Source organism: Myotis daubentonii, chromosome X, assembly GCF_963259705.1.
Source record: "Myotis daubentonii chromosome X, mMyoDau2.1, whole genome shotgun sequence".
NCBI lineage: Eukaryota > Metazoa > Chordata > Mammalia > Chiroptera > Vespertilionidae > Myotis > Myotis daubentonii.
In genome coordinates this window covers 95,723,637-95,739,547 of record NC_081861.1, presented here as the reverse complement: position 1 = coordinate 95,739,547, position 15,911 = coordinate 95,723,637, and the positions used below count along the sequence as shown (strand labels likewise).

Sequence of the window (15,911 nt, the reverse complement as noted above, 5' to 3'; positions counted from 1 at the left end):
ATACAAATGTCAAATAATTATATGAAAATATGCCCAACATCATTAGGGAACTGCAAATCAAAATAAAAATGAGATACCACTTTACACCCACTAGAATGGCTATTAATCATCATCATCATCTACTTATATAAAAACCCTAGGTGGTGTTCATCACGACCACCAGAACCGCGACCAAGTGGAAGGAAGTCAGTCCTACAGGGGTTGTCTTGGCAATGGCTGCGCCCTCCCCCAAGCTGTTTCCCGGAGCTATTGCCTGTAAGGGCGGGGTTTGAGGCAGGAACCCGCCCTAGGGAGCATGGAGGCATCTCTTTCTAAAGTGTGTTGCACCAGCATAGCCAAGGGTGAACCTGAGTGGGGGTGGCTGAAAGGCTAAGAAAAGACAGACAAGAGAATGAAAGCCGGGTCTCAGTGGGATGCTGCTTCTCTGAGAGACAGTGACCATGCCCACAGCTATGCCTTTATTTTATAACAGAAGCTATGAGGCAAAATGAGGCAAAGTAAGGGCGTGACCAAGATGTTTACAACATTCTCCTGGGTTTCAATCCTATTCAACTACATGCACCTGAATTTTATCAAGCCTACATCACTCAGGCACGTGGGGCCACGTGTTTGGACCATAGGTTCAAGCTTACAACTACAGCTGTTGGCTATAATTGTGCTGGGAGGGCCCTGCCCTCCAAGCTGGGACTTGCACTTGGCAATGAGAGGACTGTGCCCTCTCATCAGTCCAAGGCTTGAACCTGTCCAAAACACTGTAGCAGCTCCCCACAATAAAGTTCTAATTCTGTTTCTTTGTTACTAATGTTGTGGCCCCACCCCATAACAAAGAAACAATTTCGGAGGATGAGGCCCAGGAATCAGGATTTTAAAAAGATTACCAGGTTATTCTAATGTGCAGCTAAGGTTGAGAACCACTGCTATAGATAATATTAAAAATATATCTAAACGTCCAATTCTTTATCCAAAAAATGAGCATGCTCAAACATTAAATGAAGAAAATTTGGATATACTTGATGGAGATTTTCACACATATTTGAGTGATGTTTCTATTGATTCCACAGATGATGCTGTAAAGGAAAATTTTCCCATCGAATTTCTTAATAGTATTACTCCTTCGGGAATGCCATGTCATCATTTAAAATTGAAAGTGGGTGCAATCATCATGCTATTGAGAAATCTCAATAGTAAATGGGGTCTTTGTAATGGTACCAGATTTATTATCAAAAGATTATGACCTAACATTATCAAAGCTGAAGTATTAACAGGATCTGCAGAGGGAGAGGCTGTTCTGATTCCAAGAATTAATTTGTCCCCATCTGACACTGGCCTCCCATTTAAATTGATTTGACAATGGTTTCCTGCGATGCCAGCATTTGTGATTACTATTGATAAATCACAAGAACAAACTCTAGACAAAGTAGGCATATTTTTACCTGAACCTGTTTTTGCACATGGTCAGTTACATGTTGCTTTCTCTCGAGTTTAAAGAGCATGTGATGTTACAGTTAAAGTTCTAAGTACTTCATCACAAGGGAAATTAATCAAGCACTCTGAAAGTGTTTTCATTCTTAATGTGGTGTACAGGGAGATATTAGAATAAGTATAATTACTTTATCAGTCATTGTTTGCATCACTGTTGTTTTTATATCATGTTTTTGTTGTTTTCATATCATGTTTTTGTCATTTTTATATAATGCCTCTGTTGTTGTTATATCCTTTTGTTACTGTTTATTTATTAATAAATTTATATATTATTTTCATATACATTTTACTAATTTCCTTTCATCTCTCACACTTCTATTATAGAGAAAGGGCAAATAGCAATATTAAAATATCTCTGCTAATTAATTCCCTTTTTAAAAAATATATTTTATTGATTTTTTACAGAGAGGAAGGGAGAGGGATAGAGAGTTAGAAACATCAATGAGAGAGAAACATTGATCAGCTGCCTCCTGCACACTACCCACTGAGGATGTGCCCACAACCAAGGTACATGCCCTGACCGGAATCAAACCTGGAGCCCTTGAGTCCACAGGCTGACGCTCTATCCACTGAGCCAAACCGGTTAGGGCAATTAATTACCTTTTAATGTGTACAAATTTCATGCACTGGGCTACTAGTCTATATAATAAAAGCCTAAGCGACTGTTACAGTGGAATGACCAGGATGACCAGTCTCTATGATATGCACTGACCACCAGGGGGCAGATGCTCAATGCAGGAGCTGCCCCCTGGTGGTCAGTGCACTCCCACAGGGGGAGCACTGCTCTGCCAAAAGCCGGGCTAATGGATGGCAATCACAGTGGCAGTGGCAGGAGCCTCTCCCGCCTCTGTGGCAGCACTAAGGAGCAGTAAGCTGAGCAGTAAGGAGCAGCGAGCAGGCAGGCAGTAAGGAGCAAGGGGTCCCGGACTGTGAGAGGGATGTCTGACTGCCAGCTTAGGACCAATCCTAGGGGGACATCCCTTGAGGGGTTCTGGACTGTGAGAGGGCTCAGGCCAGGCTGAGGGGACCCCCCCCCCCCACCAGTGCATGATTTTCATTCACTGGGCCTCTAGTAATACTAATAATTTTAAACGAAAATAAAAAATGTTGGTGAAGATGAAGAGAAAATGAAATCCTCATGAATTTCTGGTGGAGATGTAAAATGGTCCAATTGCTTTGGAAAACATTTTGATAGTTCTTTAAAATGTTGTTTTACTTCTAGATATATACCCAAGACAAATGAAAGCAAATTTCTACAAAAAAATCTTGGACATGAATTTTCATTGGCAGCATTATTTATAATAGCCAAAAAATGGAAGCAACCCAAATGTGCATGAAGTGAAGAATGGATAAACAAAAGTGGTATATCTATACAATGGAACATTATTCAGGAATAAAAGGGAATGAATTAGTAGTACATGCTACAACATTGAAGAACCTTGAAAACATTATTCTAAGTGAAAGATGTCAGTATAATTCCATTTATATTAAATATCTATAACATGCAAAGACATATAAATAGAAATGAGATTAGTGTTTGCCTAGGGCTGGGATGGGGGAATGGGAAATTTGGGGGACTGATAGTTAAAGGTTATAGTCTCTTTTTATGAGATGACAATGTTCTAAAATTGTGGTAATGTTTGTACAATTCTGTGAATATACAAAAAACATTGAATTGTACATTTTAAATGGGTTGATTATATGGCATATAAATTTTGTCTAAATAAGGCTGTTTTCTTTTTTGTGCAAGAATGTTTAGAAGAGCTTTGTTCATAATAGCCAAAAATAGGAAGCAGCTCAAATGCCTATCAAGAAGTCAACAGGTAAACAAATGTGGTAGTCATACAATGGAATACTTAAAAATATAAAGGAAAGAACTCCTTTTATCCCATAATATGGAATAAACTAGAGGCCTGGTTCACGAATTCGTGCACCAGTGGGGTCCCTTGGCCTGGCCTGCAGGATTGGGCTGAAGCCAGCTCTCTGACATCTCCCAAGGGGTCCAGGATTGCAAGAGGTTGCAGGCCAGGCCGAGGGACCCCACCAGTGCATGATTGTGGCTGGGGAGGGACAGAAATTGGCCAGCCAGGGAGGGGCCACGGGAGGGCTCCACGGTGTGTCCAGCACATTTTGCTCAGTCCTGATTGGCCAGACCCCAGCAGCAAGCTAACCTACTAGTCAGAGCATCTGCCCCCTGGTGGTCAGTGCACATCATAGAGACTGGTCAACTGTCTGCCTCCTGGTGGTCAGTGCACATCATAGCGAGCGGTTGAGCAGCCTTAGCATATCATTAGCATATTATACTTTGATTGGTTGAGCAGCCAATTGGACAACCGTACACTTAGCATATTAGGCTTTTATTATATAGGATTTTTTTTAAAGAAAACAACACATGAGAAGCAAAAGAAGCCAGATAATAAGAATACATACTGTATGATTCTATTTACATGAAATTCTAAACCAGGAAAGATGAATCCATAGTAATAGAAATCAGGACAGTTTTCTTTCAGAAATCAGGTGGTTGCGTATTGTGGGTGGAGATTGCCTGGAAAGTGGTACAGGGAAACTTCTGGAATGAAGGACATATCTGGAGGAAATACCCTCATTGGGGTGGTGGTCACATAGATGTTTGCATTTGCAAAACTAAAATCTTCAAATTGTACATATCAGATCTGTGCATTTCACTGTATATACATTTTGCCCCAATGAAAAGAAAAATACATAAACACCTTAAACTCACATACTATCCTCATGGACTCCCAGGAGCTCTAGGGACCTCAGAATAGGAATCAGCTCTGGATTAAATATTCCTGCATTCATTTTCTTCAATGAGGTTAACAGAACAGAAGGTGATCTTTGAGTTGGGCTTTGAAGCATAATCAAATAATCACAAAGTAAAGAAAGGTATTTCAAGCTGATGGAACAGCATGAAAAATGGTTTGTATTCTTGAAATATGAATGATATGATATGAATAAAAAAGGTATGTGTGGGTGGTTTAGGTAGGTACTGGGTGGAAGATAAGCTTGAGAAAGTAGCCTGGGGACTTGAATGGTGTTCTTAGGAGTTTGCATTTAATCTCATCAAGTCAATAGGGATTCATGAATGGATTCTGGGCTGGAGACTGACAACGTCAAATAGATTTCCATTTTATGGAGCAAACCCTGACAACAACAGTTTTAGGACAAATGTTAAAAGGCAAGAATACCAATTAGGCTTTTGTAACCCTTGTAATCTGCAGAGGCTGTCTCTGGAGGCTTTTTAAATTGTTTTCTCTCTTAAAGAATTGGAATTTTAATTGGAGTCACGATGAATTTGAGTCAATTGGGAGAATTGACACCTTTTATATATCTTTCCTAGTCATAAACATTGACTAGATCTTCAGTTTTTTATGTCTTCTAATTTCTTTTCTATCTTAAAAAATAAAGTTTTATTTTAAATTACAGTTGATGTACAATATATTAGATTTAGGTGTACAACTTAGAGATTAGATATTTATAAATCTAATACCCATCTGACACCATACATAGTTATTGCAATATTATTGACTATATTCCCTATGCTGTACTTTACATCCCCATGACTATTCTGTAATAACCAATTTGTTTCCTTCACATTTTTCACCCAGCCCTCAATCCCCTCCCATATGGCAACTGTCAAAATGTTCTCTGTATCTATGATTCTTTCTGTTTAGTTTGTTCATTTATTTTGTACTTTAAATTCCACATATAAGTGAAATCATATGGTATTTGTCTTTCACTGACTTATTTCACTCAGCACAATATCATCTAGGTTTACACATGTTGCTGTAAATGGCAAGATTTCATTATTTTTTTTATAGCCCAGTAATATTCCATTGTATGTATGTGCCAACTCTTCTCTACCCCTTCATTTACTAATGGGAACTGAGGCTATTGTAAGTAATGCTGCACTGAACATTTGGATACCTATGTCTTTTTGTATTAGTATTCTGGGTTTGTTCAGATAAATACCCACAAGGGGAACTGTTGGGTCCTTTTTCGGTCTCTTGTTATAGCCTTTGTAATAAAATCTATTTTGTCTAGTATAAGTATTGCTTCCCTAGCTTTTGTTCTTCAATTCCATCTGCATGACATACCTTTTTTCCTCCCTTTACTTTCAGTCTATGTGTATATTTTGATATTAAGTGAGTCTCTTGTAGACAGCATATGTGTGGGCCTTGTTTTCTTATCCATTTTGCCAAACTATGTCTTTTGATTAGAGCATTTAATTTAATTTTCATTTAAAGCAACTGTTGAGAGTATATATTTATTGCCATTTTATTACTCATGTTTTAGCCCCACCCCCCACCATTCTACTTCTTTAAGAGGACTCTTTAACATTTCTTGTAATACTGGTATGGTGATGATAAACACCTTTAACTTTTTCTTGCCTGGGATGCTGTTTATATGTCCTTTAGTTCTAAGTGATAACTTTGTTGGACAGAGTAATCTTGGTTGTAGGTTCTTGATTTTCATCACTTTGAATATTTCATGTCAATTCCTTCTGGCCTGTAGTGTTTCTGTTGAGAAATTAGCTGAAAGTCTTATGGGAACCCTTGTAGGTAAGTAACTGTTTTCCTCTTGCTGTTTATAAGATTCTCTCTTTGTCTTTAACCTTTGACATTTTAATTATGATGTGTCTTGGTGTGGGTCTCTTTGGGTTTATCTTGTTTGGGACTCTCTGTGCTTCCTGGACTTATATGTCTGTTTCCTTCACCAGGTTAGGGAAGTTTTCTGTCATTATTTCTTCAAACAGGTTTTCAATTTCTTGTTCTCTCTCTTCTCCTTCCAGTACCCCCATTATGTGAATGTTGGTATGCTTGATGTTGTCCCAGAGATCACTTAAACTATTGTCATTGTTTATTTTATTCTTTTCTTCCTTTTGCTGTTCTGATTGGGTGTTTTCTGCTACCCTGTCTTTCAAATTGCTGATTCAATCATCTGCTTCATCTAATCTACTATTGATTCCCTTTAGTATATTATTAATTTCAGTTATTGTATTCTATTTTCCCACCATGACTTTATCATTTTTCTTAGTTTGAAAAGTAACACATGCTAATCTTTTTTTTTTTTGGCACCAGAGTTTAGGACTTTTAATTTGTCTCATAGCTGCTGAAGCAAAATTATGATAAAACATTATGCTTTCCTTTATATCCCAACACATACACACACACACACACACACACACACACACACACACACACACACAAAAAAAAAAAAACTATTTGTAGGGAAAAAAATGGTTTTGTACACAGGAAGAAACAATATAAATTCAAAACTTACAGATAAGGGTTAGCTCTACCACTCATCTCTTTAAAAAGTTTATATGAATATCCAGTCAAAACCAACAGGCTATCTCCTTTGAAATGTTATCTAAATGGATTTTCAAGTAGACCACAGGACTGTATACTGTCTTGGAATGTCCTTAGAAGGCTCTGTCATTGATCAGGTAACAGAGTAAAAACACCAGAGTCCTTTCTTTTTCAAATGGAAGAGGGAAAGACAGGGATAGAAGAAACTATTCAAACTTCATCTTCTTTCCTTGTGGCTTATGGTCTCCTCCTCCTCCTCTGCCTCCTCGGAAGCCTTCTTGACCTTCAAAACCTCCCTGGCCTCTGCCACCAAGTCCACTTCGGCCTCCTCTGCCACCACCTCTGCCTCCAAAGCCACCTCTGCCTCCAGCACGACCCCCGAAGCCACCTTCACCCTTAGGCTTGGCCCAATCCAAAGTAACTTTGTTTCCATCAATTTCAACATCTTCCATGGCCTCCTTAGCAACTTTGGCATCTTCCTCACTGTTGAAGTCTACAAAACCAAACCCTTTGGAAGAGCCCGTCTCCCAGTCAGTGACTATCCTTGCCCAGACAGAGCCATCAAATGGACTCCTTCAATGTCTCTTCCGTAGTCTCCTCGACAGATCTTTGACAAATAGAGTTTTGGATGGCTGGCTTCTTGCATTAGGCAATCCTCTGGGTCCTTGCAATTCCAGCCTGATTGCTCTGCCCTCAATTTTTCTTTTATTACAGGAATTTAAAGCTTCTTTAACATCTTCAAATGAAGCAAATTCTATAAATGCATGCCCTTTAGATTTGCCATTTTGGTTCTGGGACACTTTGATAAAAGTTGCCTTTTCAAATACTTCCTGAAGAGTTTCTTCTGTTGCACTGTAGGAAAGGTTGCTTAAAACCAGAGTTTTTGATTCACCACTCCAAGTGCTGTTCTTTCCACCTCTATGGTCTTGATTTTGACCTTTCTTTCCAGTATAGTACAGAGAAATGGATTGCCCATCTATTTCTGTCCCTTGCTTTTCTTCCAAGGTTTTCTCTGCATCGGCTTCTGTCTTAAATTCAATATAAGCAATCCCTTTATTTTTTCCATCCTTGCTGACTAATCTTATCTCCATAGCATCTTCAAACACTTCTTTTAATTCATCCTGAGTAACTTTATAAGGCAGACTTTTTGCTAAAAGTGTTCTTGCATCTCAATCTTTTTTTTTTACTGTCTTTTCCCTTTGGTTTTTCTAGTTTAATTTCATTGCCAAAGACTTTTAAATGAGTGAGTTCTAAGGCTTTTTCCAGGTCCTCAGCAGATTCAAAATTCACATAGCCAAACTTCCTGGACACACCAATTCTGACATCCACAACAGCAAGATAGTTTTTAGCAAACACATCACTGATACCCGTTTTTAATTCAGGAGCAGACTTGCTGAAGTTCAGGTTTCCAACAAAGAGCCGTAGTCGGTTCTGTGGCTTCCACTTTCTGTTTCTTGGCCTCAGGAGCAGCTTTCTGTTTGGCCATTTCCTGCTTTCGTTTTCCAGGTGCTTCTTTGACAGGCTCTTCCTCATCATCCTCGTCCTCATCATCTTCATCGTCCTCCTCATCATCTTCATCGTCATCCTCCTTATCTTCATCCTCAGCTGTGCTCTTAGCCTTCACAGGAACAGCTTTTACAGGACCTTTCTTGCCTTTGGCTGGTGCAATCTCCATTGGTTCTTCTTCAGAGTCATCTTTTTCTTCATCATCCTCATCCTCATCTTCGTCATCATCCTCATCATCTGAGGCAGGAGCAGCAGCAGTAACTTTCATCACTGCTGGCTGAATTTCATCTTTATCTTCATCCTCATCCTCCTCATCGTCATCTTCCTCCTCTTTACTGTCGTCATCATCTTCCTCATCACTATCTTCCTTCTTGGCATTCTTGCCATTCTTTGCTCCCTTAACTGGGATGGCTGCTCCCTTCTTAACAGGAGTTGCTACCAATGCTTTGCCTAGTGTGCCTCCCTTCTTACCAGGTGTGGCTAATGCTTTGGCTGGTGTAGCTGCTGCCTTTTTGCCAGGGGTTGGCACAGCCACTGCCTTTTTGCATGGGGTGACAACTGCTTTCTTGCCTGGTGTGGCAACTGCAATCTTTTTTGTTGGGGAAACCATCACCTTCTTTCCTGGAGTTACGGTAGTCTTCTTACTTTTTTTTCTGAGGAATAATAATCTCTTCTCCACTGCTTTCATCTTCTTCATCTGACATTTCCTCATCTTCACTATCTTCCTCTACCTTCTTTGGAGGAGGAGCCATTTTCTTGGGGTCACCTTGATTTTTACCAGCCTTTGCGAGCTTCACCATGGTGCGGCTTTTGACGGTGGAGTATGTGGCGGGTGAGTGGCGCAGATGTGCCCAGAGGAACCAAATGGCGTCGATGGCGGCTGCTGGTACTGAAGAACCAGAGCGTATACGCCTCTCTACCAGCTAGAGCTCAAGACTGAGGTGAAAGACTCAACACATGCTCATCTTTAATACAGAAACAATCCATGATGTACATAGTAAAAACAGTAATTTGCACGCACATATATGTCCTGACTCCCACCTTCACCAAATCTTTGTTTTTGCCATGAAGTAATCAATATTTATAGCCCACATGCATTTCTACAAATCTTCTCTATGGTCATATAAATATACACAAGAGGTTTAACATTCTGTTCAATGTTTCTATGTCTCTGGGTCTATTTTTGTTCATCAGTTTATGTTGTTCATTAGATTCCACGTATGAGTGAGATCATGTGATGTTTAGCTTTCTCTGAGGAGCTTATTTCACTTAGCATAATGCTCTCTAGGTTCATCCATGCTGTTGCAAATGGTAAGACTTCTTTCTTTTTTACAGCTGGGTAGTATTCCATTGTATACATGTACTACAGTTTTTTAATCCATTCATCTCCTGATGGGCACTTAGGCTGTTTCAAGATCTTAGCTACTATAAATTGAACTTTTAAGAACAGAGGGGTGCATATATTCTTTCTGATGAGTGTTTCTGAATTAATAGAATATATTCCTAGAATTAGAACCACTGGGACAAATGGGAGTTCTATTTTAATATTTTTAGGAAACTCCAAACTGTTTCCCACAGAGGCTGCACCAGTTTGTATTCCCATCAGTATTGTACGAGGGTTTCCCTTTCTCCACATCCTTGCCAACACTTGTCATTTGCTGATTTGTTGAAGATAGCCATTATAACAAGTGTGTGGTGGTAACTCATTGTTTTGATTTGCATCTCTTGGATGACTAGTGACTTTGAGCATTTTCTCATATGCCTTTTGGACTTCTGTATGTCCATTTTGGAGAAGTGTCTATTTAGGTCCTTTGCACATTTTTTAATTGGATTGTTTATCTTCCTTTTGTTAAGTTGTATGGGTTCCATATAAATTTGGGGGGTAACCCCTTATCAGATGTATCATTGGCAAATATGTTCAATGCAGTAGGCTCTCTTGTTATTTTGTTGATGGTTTCCTTTGCTGTACAGAAGCTTTTAATTTTAATGTAATCCCATTTGTTTACTTTCTCCTTAGTTTCCATTGTCCTATGAGATGTATCGTAAACATATTGCTACAAAATATGTTGGAGATTTTGCTACCTATGGTTTCTTCTAGGATTTTTATGATTTCACAACTTACACTTAGGTCTTTTATTGATTTTGAGCTTATTCTTGTGTATGGTGTAAGTGTGTGGTCTAGTTACATTTTTTTTTGCATATATCAGTCCAATTTTCCCAACACCATTTATTGTAGAGACTGTGTTGACTCCCTTGTATGTTCTTACCTCCTTTGTCAAATACTAATTGACCATAATGGCTTGTATCGATTTCTGGGTTCTCTGTTCTGTTCCATTGGTTTATATGCTGTTCTTGTACCAGTACCAGGCTCTTGTGAGTACATAGTTTTTGTAGTATAGGTTGATATCTGGTATTGTGATCCCTCCAACTTTGTTCTTCTTTCTCAAGATTGCTGTGGCTATTTTGAGTCTTTATTGATGACATATAAATTTTAGGAATATTTGTTCTAGGCCTTTGAAATATGCCCTTGGCATTTTTATAACAATTGCATTTAATCTATAGATTGCTTTCAGTAGTGTGGCCAGTTTATTGATGTTGATTTTACCAATCCATGAACACAGTATATTCTTCCATTTGTGTATATATTACTCTATCTCTTTTTTCAACATCCTGTAGTTTTCTGAGTATAGGTCTTTTACCTCCTTAGTGAAGTTTATTCCTAAGTATACTAATTTTTTTTTTTTTGTTTCAATGGTAAATAGGATTGTTTGTTTAGTTTCCCTTTCTGAGAGTTTATTATTGATGTATAAAAATGCCATAGGTTTCTGAGTATTAATCTTATATCCTGCTATGTTACCAAATTCATTTATTAAATTTAGTAGTTTTTTCATGGAGTCTTTAGGATTTTCTATGTACAATATCATGTTGTCTGCGAATAGTTACAGTTTTACCTCCTCCTTTCAAATTTGGATTCCTTTTATTTCTTCTTTTTGTCTGATCACTGCAGCTAGCACTTCTAGTACTATTTCAAATAGGAGAGGTTAAAGTGGGCACCCCTCTCTTGTTCCTGTTCTTAGGGGAAATGGTTTTAGTTTTAATCCATTGAGTATTATGTTGGCTATATGTTTGTCATATAAGGATTTTATTATGTTGAGGTATGACCCCTCTATTTCCACTTTGTTGAGAGTTGTTATCCAAAAAGAGTGTTGGACTTTGTCAAATGCTTTTTTTAGCATCTATTGATATGATTATATTGTTTTTATCTTTCAGTTTGTTTATGTGCTGTATCACCTGTATTGATTGATTCCAGGAACACAGCCTGTGTTCCTGGAATAAATCCCACTTTATCATGGTGTATGTTGTTGCTATCTATCTAATTCTTTAAGTTGTAGGATTAGATAACTTATTACAAGCTTTTCTTGTTTTATAATGTATTGTTGGATCTAATTTGCTAGAATTTTGTTGAGGAATTTAGCATCTATGTTCTTTGTAGGGCCTTTATCTGGTTTTGGAATTCAAGTAATGCTGGCTTCATAGAAAGTGTTTGGAAGTGTTTCTTCCTTCTGAAATTTTTGGAATAGTCTTAGGAGGATACATATTAGTTTTTCTTTGAATATTTGGCAAAACTCCCCTGTGAAGCCATCTGGAGCAGGGCTTTTGTTTGCCTGGAGTTTCTTTTCTTTTTAACATTGCTTCAATTTCCTCAGTAGTTATCAGTCTATTCAGGTTTTCTCTTTCTTTTTAATTGAGTTTTAGAATATTGTATGCTTTCTAGGAATATGTCCATTTGGTCAAGGTTGTTCAGTTTATTGGAAAAGAGTTGTTCATAGTCTTATTTTACAATCCTCTGTATCTCTGTGGGGTCAGTTGTTACTTCACCTCTTTCGTTTCTGATTTTGTTTATTTGGGTTCTCTCTCTTTGTTTCTTGGTGAGTCTGGCAAAAGGTTCATCAATCTTGTTTATCTTTTCAAAGAACCAGCTCTTGGTTTTACTGATCTTTTGTATTGTTGTATTTTTTATGCCTCTATGTCATTTATTTCTGCTGTAATCTTTATTATTTCACTAGAGTCACGGTGCCCGAAAGTCATGCATGGGTAGGGTCCCTAGGCTTGGACGGTAATCAGGGCCAATCTGTGGGGTGACTTGCGGGGTGATCAGGCCTCCAGTTTGCACCCACCTTGGCCTGGCACCACCCACTCACTGGCCCCGCCACCCCCTTGTTCCCCTCCCTCTGGGGGCGACCAGTGGGGCAATTGGGGGCCCCTGCTCACACCCACCTTGGCTGACCAGGCACCGCCTGCTCACTGGCCATGCCCCCTGTCACTGCCAGTCAGAACCTGTGGGCTGGGAGCAGCTCTTGTGTTGAGCGTCTGCCCACTGATGGTCACTACACATCATAGCGATGGGTTGTTCTGCTGTTCGGTCAATTTGCATATTAGGGTTTTATATAGATAGAAGAGGAAAAGTGCCCAAAAGTCATGCACGAGTAGGGTCCCTTGACTTGGATGGCGAATAGGGCCAATCTGTGGGGCAACTTGCAGGGTGATCAGGGCCCCCACTTGCACCCACCTTGGCCTGGCACCACCCACTCACCAGCCCTGCCCCCCTACTGGTCATCTCCCTCTGGGGGCAACCAGTGGGGCGTTTGGGGGCCCCTGCTCACACCCGCCTTGGCTGGCCTGGCACTGCCCGCTTGCTGGCCCCACCCCCTGTCACCACTGGTCAGAGCCTGTGGGCTGGGGGCAGCTGTTGTGTTGACCGTGGTCAGTGTGCATCATAGCCACCAGTTGTTCCGCCATTCAACCGATTTTCATATTAGGGTTTTATATAGATAGATTCCTTCTACTTATTTTGGACTTTTTTTGCTGTTATCTTTCTAATTCTTTAAGTTGTAGGGTTAGATAGCTCATTAGAAGTTTTTCTTGTGTTTTGAGGTAAGTCTATAGTGCTATGAACTTTCCTCCCAGAATTGTTTTCATTGTGTCCCATAGATTTTGGATTGTTGTGTTTTCATTGTCATTTATTTCCAGGGTGTTTTTATTTCTTCTTTAATATCTTTGGTAACCCATTTATTGTTTAATAGCATGCTATTTAGCTGCCATGTGTTTGACTGTTTTATTATAGTTGATTTCTAATTTTATGCCATTGTGATTTGAGAAGACACTGGATATGATTTCAAACTTTTTCAATTTGTATAAATTTAGCCTATGTCCTAACATGTGATCTCTCTTTGAAAATGCCCCATGTGTACTTGAGAAGAATGTATATTCTGTAGCTTTGGGGTGAAATGTTCTGAAGATGTCATATTACATATGTGTTTTTTTTTTTTTTTTTTTTTTTTTTTTTTTTTTTTGCTGTAAGGGCTGAATTATGTCCTCCCCAAATTTATTTTTTATTTTTTTAAATTAAATCTTTATCATTCAGATTATTACAGTTGTTCCTTTTTTCCCCCCATAGCTCCCCTTCACCCAGTTCCTACCCCACCTTCTGCCTTTACCCCCCCCCACTGTCCTCATCCATAGGTGTAGATTTTTGTCCAGTCTCTTCCCGCAACACTCACACCCTTTTCCCCTCCAAGAATAGTCACTCCATTCCTTTTTTATGCCACTGATTCTATTATATTCACCAGTTTATTCTGTTCATCACATTAGTTATTCACTTGATTTTTAGATTCACTTATTGATAGATGTGTATTTGTTGTTCATAATTTGTATCTTCACCTTTTTCTTCTTCTTCCTCTTCTTAAAGGATACCTTTCAGCATGTCATATAATACTGGTTTGGTGGTGATGAACTCCTTTAGCTTTATCTTATCTGTGAAGCTCTTTATCTGACCTTCAATTCTGAATGATAGCTTTGCTGGATAAAGTAATCTTGGTTGTAGGTTCTTGGTATTCATCACTTTGAATATTTCTTGCCACTCCCTTCTGTCCTGCATAGTTTCTGTTGAGAAATCAGCTGACAGTCCTATGGGTACTCCCTTGTAGGTAACTGACTTGTTTTTCTCTTGCTGCTTTTAAGATTCTCTCTTTGTCTTTTGCTCTTGGCATTTTAATTATGATGTGTCTTGGTGTAGTCCTTTTTGGATTCCTTTTGTTTGGGGTGCTCTGCGCTTCCTGGACTTGTAAGTCTATTTCTTCGACCAGGTAGGGGAAGTTTTCTGTCATTATTTCTTTAAGTACGTTTTCAATATCTTGCTCTCTCTCTTCTTCGGGCACCCCCATAATTCGGGTGTTGGTACGCTTGAAGATGTCCCAGAGGCTCCTTACACTATCTTCATATTTTTGGATTCTTTTTTCTTTTTGTTTTTCTGGTTGGGTGATTTTTGCTTCTTTGTATTTCAAATCTTTGACTTGATTCTTGGGATCCTGTAGTCTGCTGTTGGAAGTCTGTATAATATTCTTTATTTCAGTCAGTGTATGCTTAATTTCTAGTTGGTCCTTGTTCATATCGTCAAGGGTCTTACTAGATTTCTTGAGGATCTCACTGAATTTATTGGTGGTTTCTAGAAAGTTCTTGAAAAACCTTAAACGTGTGGTTTTGAACTCTATATCCAGTAGTTTGCTTTCCTCCATTTTTGTCATTTGTGACCTATTTCTTTGTCTCTGCATTTTGGCTGCTTCCCTGTGTTGATAGAGTGGCTTTCTATGCTAGGTGTCATATAGGGCCCAATGGCTCAGCCTCCCCAATTACCTGCAGTGGACACTCTTGGTGCACCCTTTTGTGGGCTTTGTGCACAGTCTTGTTGTAGGTAAGCCTTGATTGTTGTAGGTATCACTGGGAGGAATTGACCTCCAGGCCAATTGGCTGTGAGAACCAGCTGTGTCTACAGTGGAGAACTTCTGTGCTGGAGATACCCTTCTGGGGCAAAACTTGCTTCAGTGGGGCTTTGGTGCTCACTGAGTCTGCCCCATGAGTGTGTCCCTTATGGGTCTGAGGAGTTGTAATCTGGATGGTCCCACTCTGACCACTGGGTACACTGGCTCTTGGATCTCTAAGGAGGTGCTAATTTAGCCTCTGCCTGAGGCTACCCAGCAGGAGCTACAGAGAGATCTGTAGATACCTCTTCTTTGTTTGGGGTTTGGAGGTGCCCAGATGAGGCCCAGCTGTGAAGCAATGCAAGCTGCTGTGTGGCCTTGGGCCTTCTTTTGGAAGTTCTGGGTCTCTCTGACCCAGCTGCAGTTTGTTAGGTAATTTTCAGATTGCAAAGGGCCAGCCCTTTCATATGCAAAAGCCTCTGCGCACAGCTTGGGTGGTGCGGGGTCTCAGGGAATCAAAAGGGAGCAACAAACAGCTATGGCAGATCCTCAGTCCTACCCTAAGATGTCCCGCATTTCAGTGTCCTGGTAATCGCTGAAAGCACCTCTGAGAGAAAGCCGCCCTGGAGTTCGGACCGATGCCAGACAGTCCAGTTTCTACCCCTATGAATCTGGGTCCCCAGAGACTCTCCCAGAACTGGAGTTCAGAGCAGTCAGGAGAGTGAGACTCCCTCCCGATTAAAAAAAACAACTGCGTCTTCAGTTGCTGGCCCTTTCCACGTGTGCCTCCTACCTCTGCACTTTACTTCCGCACCTCCTTTGAGTCTCAGTGTGC

At 39.7% G+C, this 15,911-nt stretch overlaps 1 protein-coding gene and 1 pseudogene across 2 annotated transcripts in view; both read right to left on the bottom strand.

The window, feature by feature from the left end:
- The window catches only part of SLC16A2 (solute carrier family 16 member 2), a 177,827-nt gene that overhangs the window by 95,487 nt on the left and 66,429 nt on the right, over positions 1-15,911 (bottom strand). The gene's annotated exons all lie outside the window — the stretch shown is intronic.
- Positions 6,744-9,263, bottom strand: LOC132225101 (nucleolin-like; annotated as a pseudogene).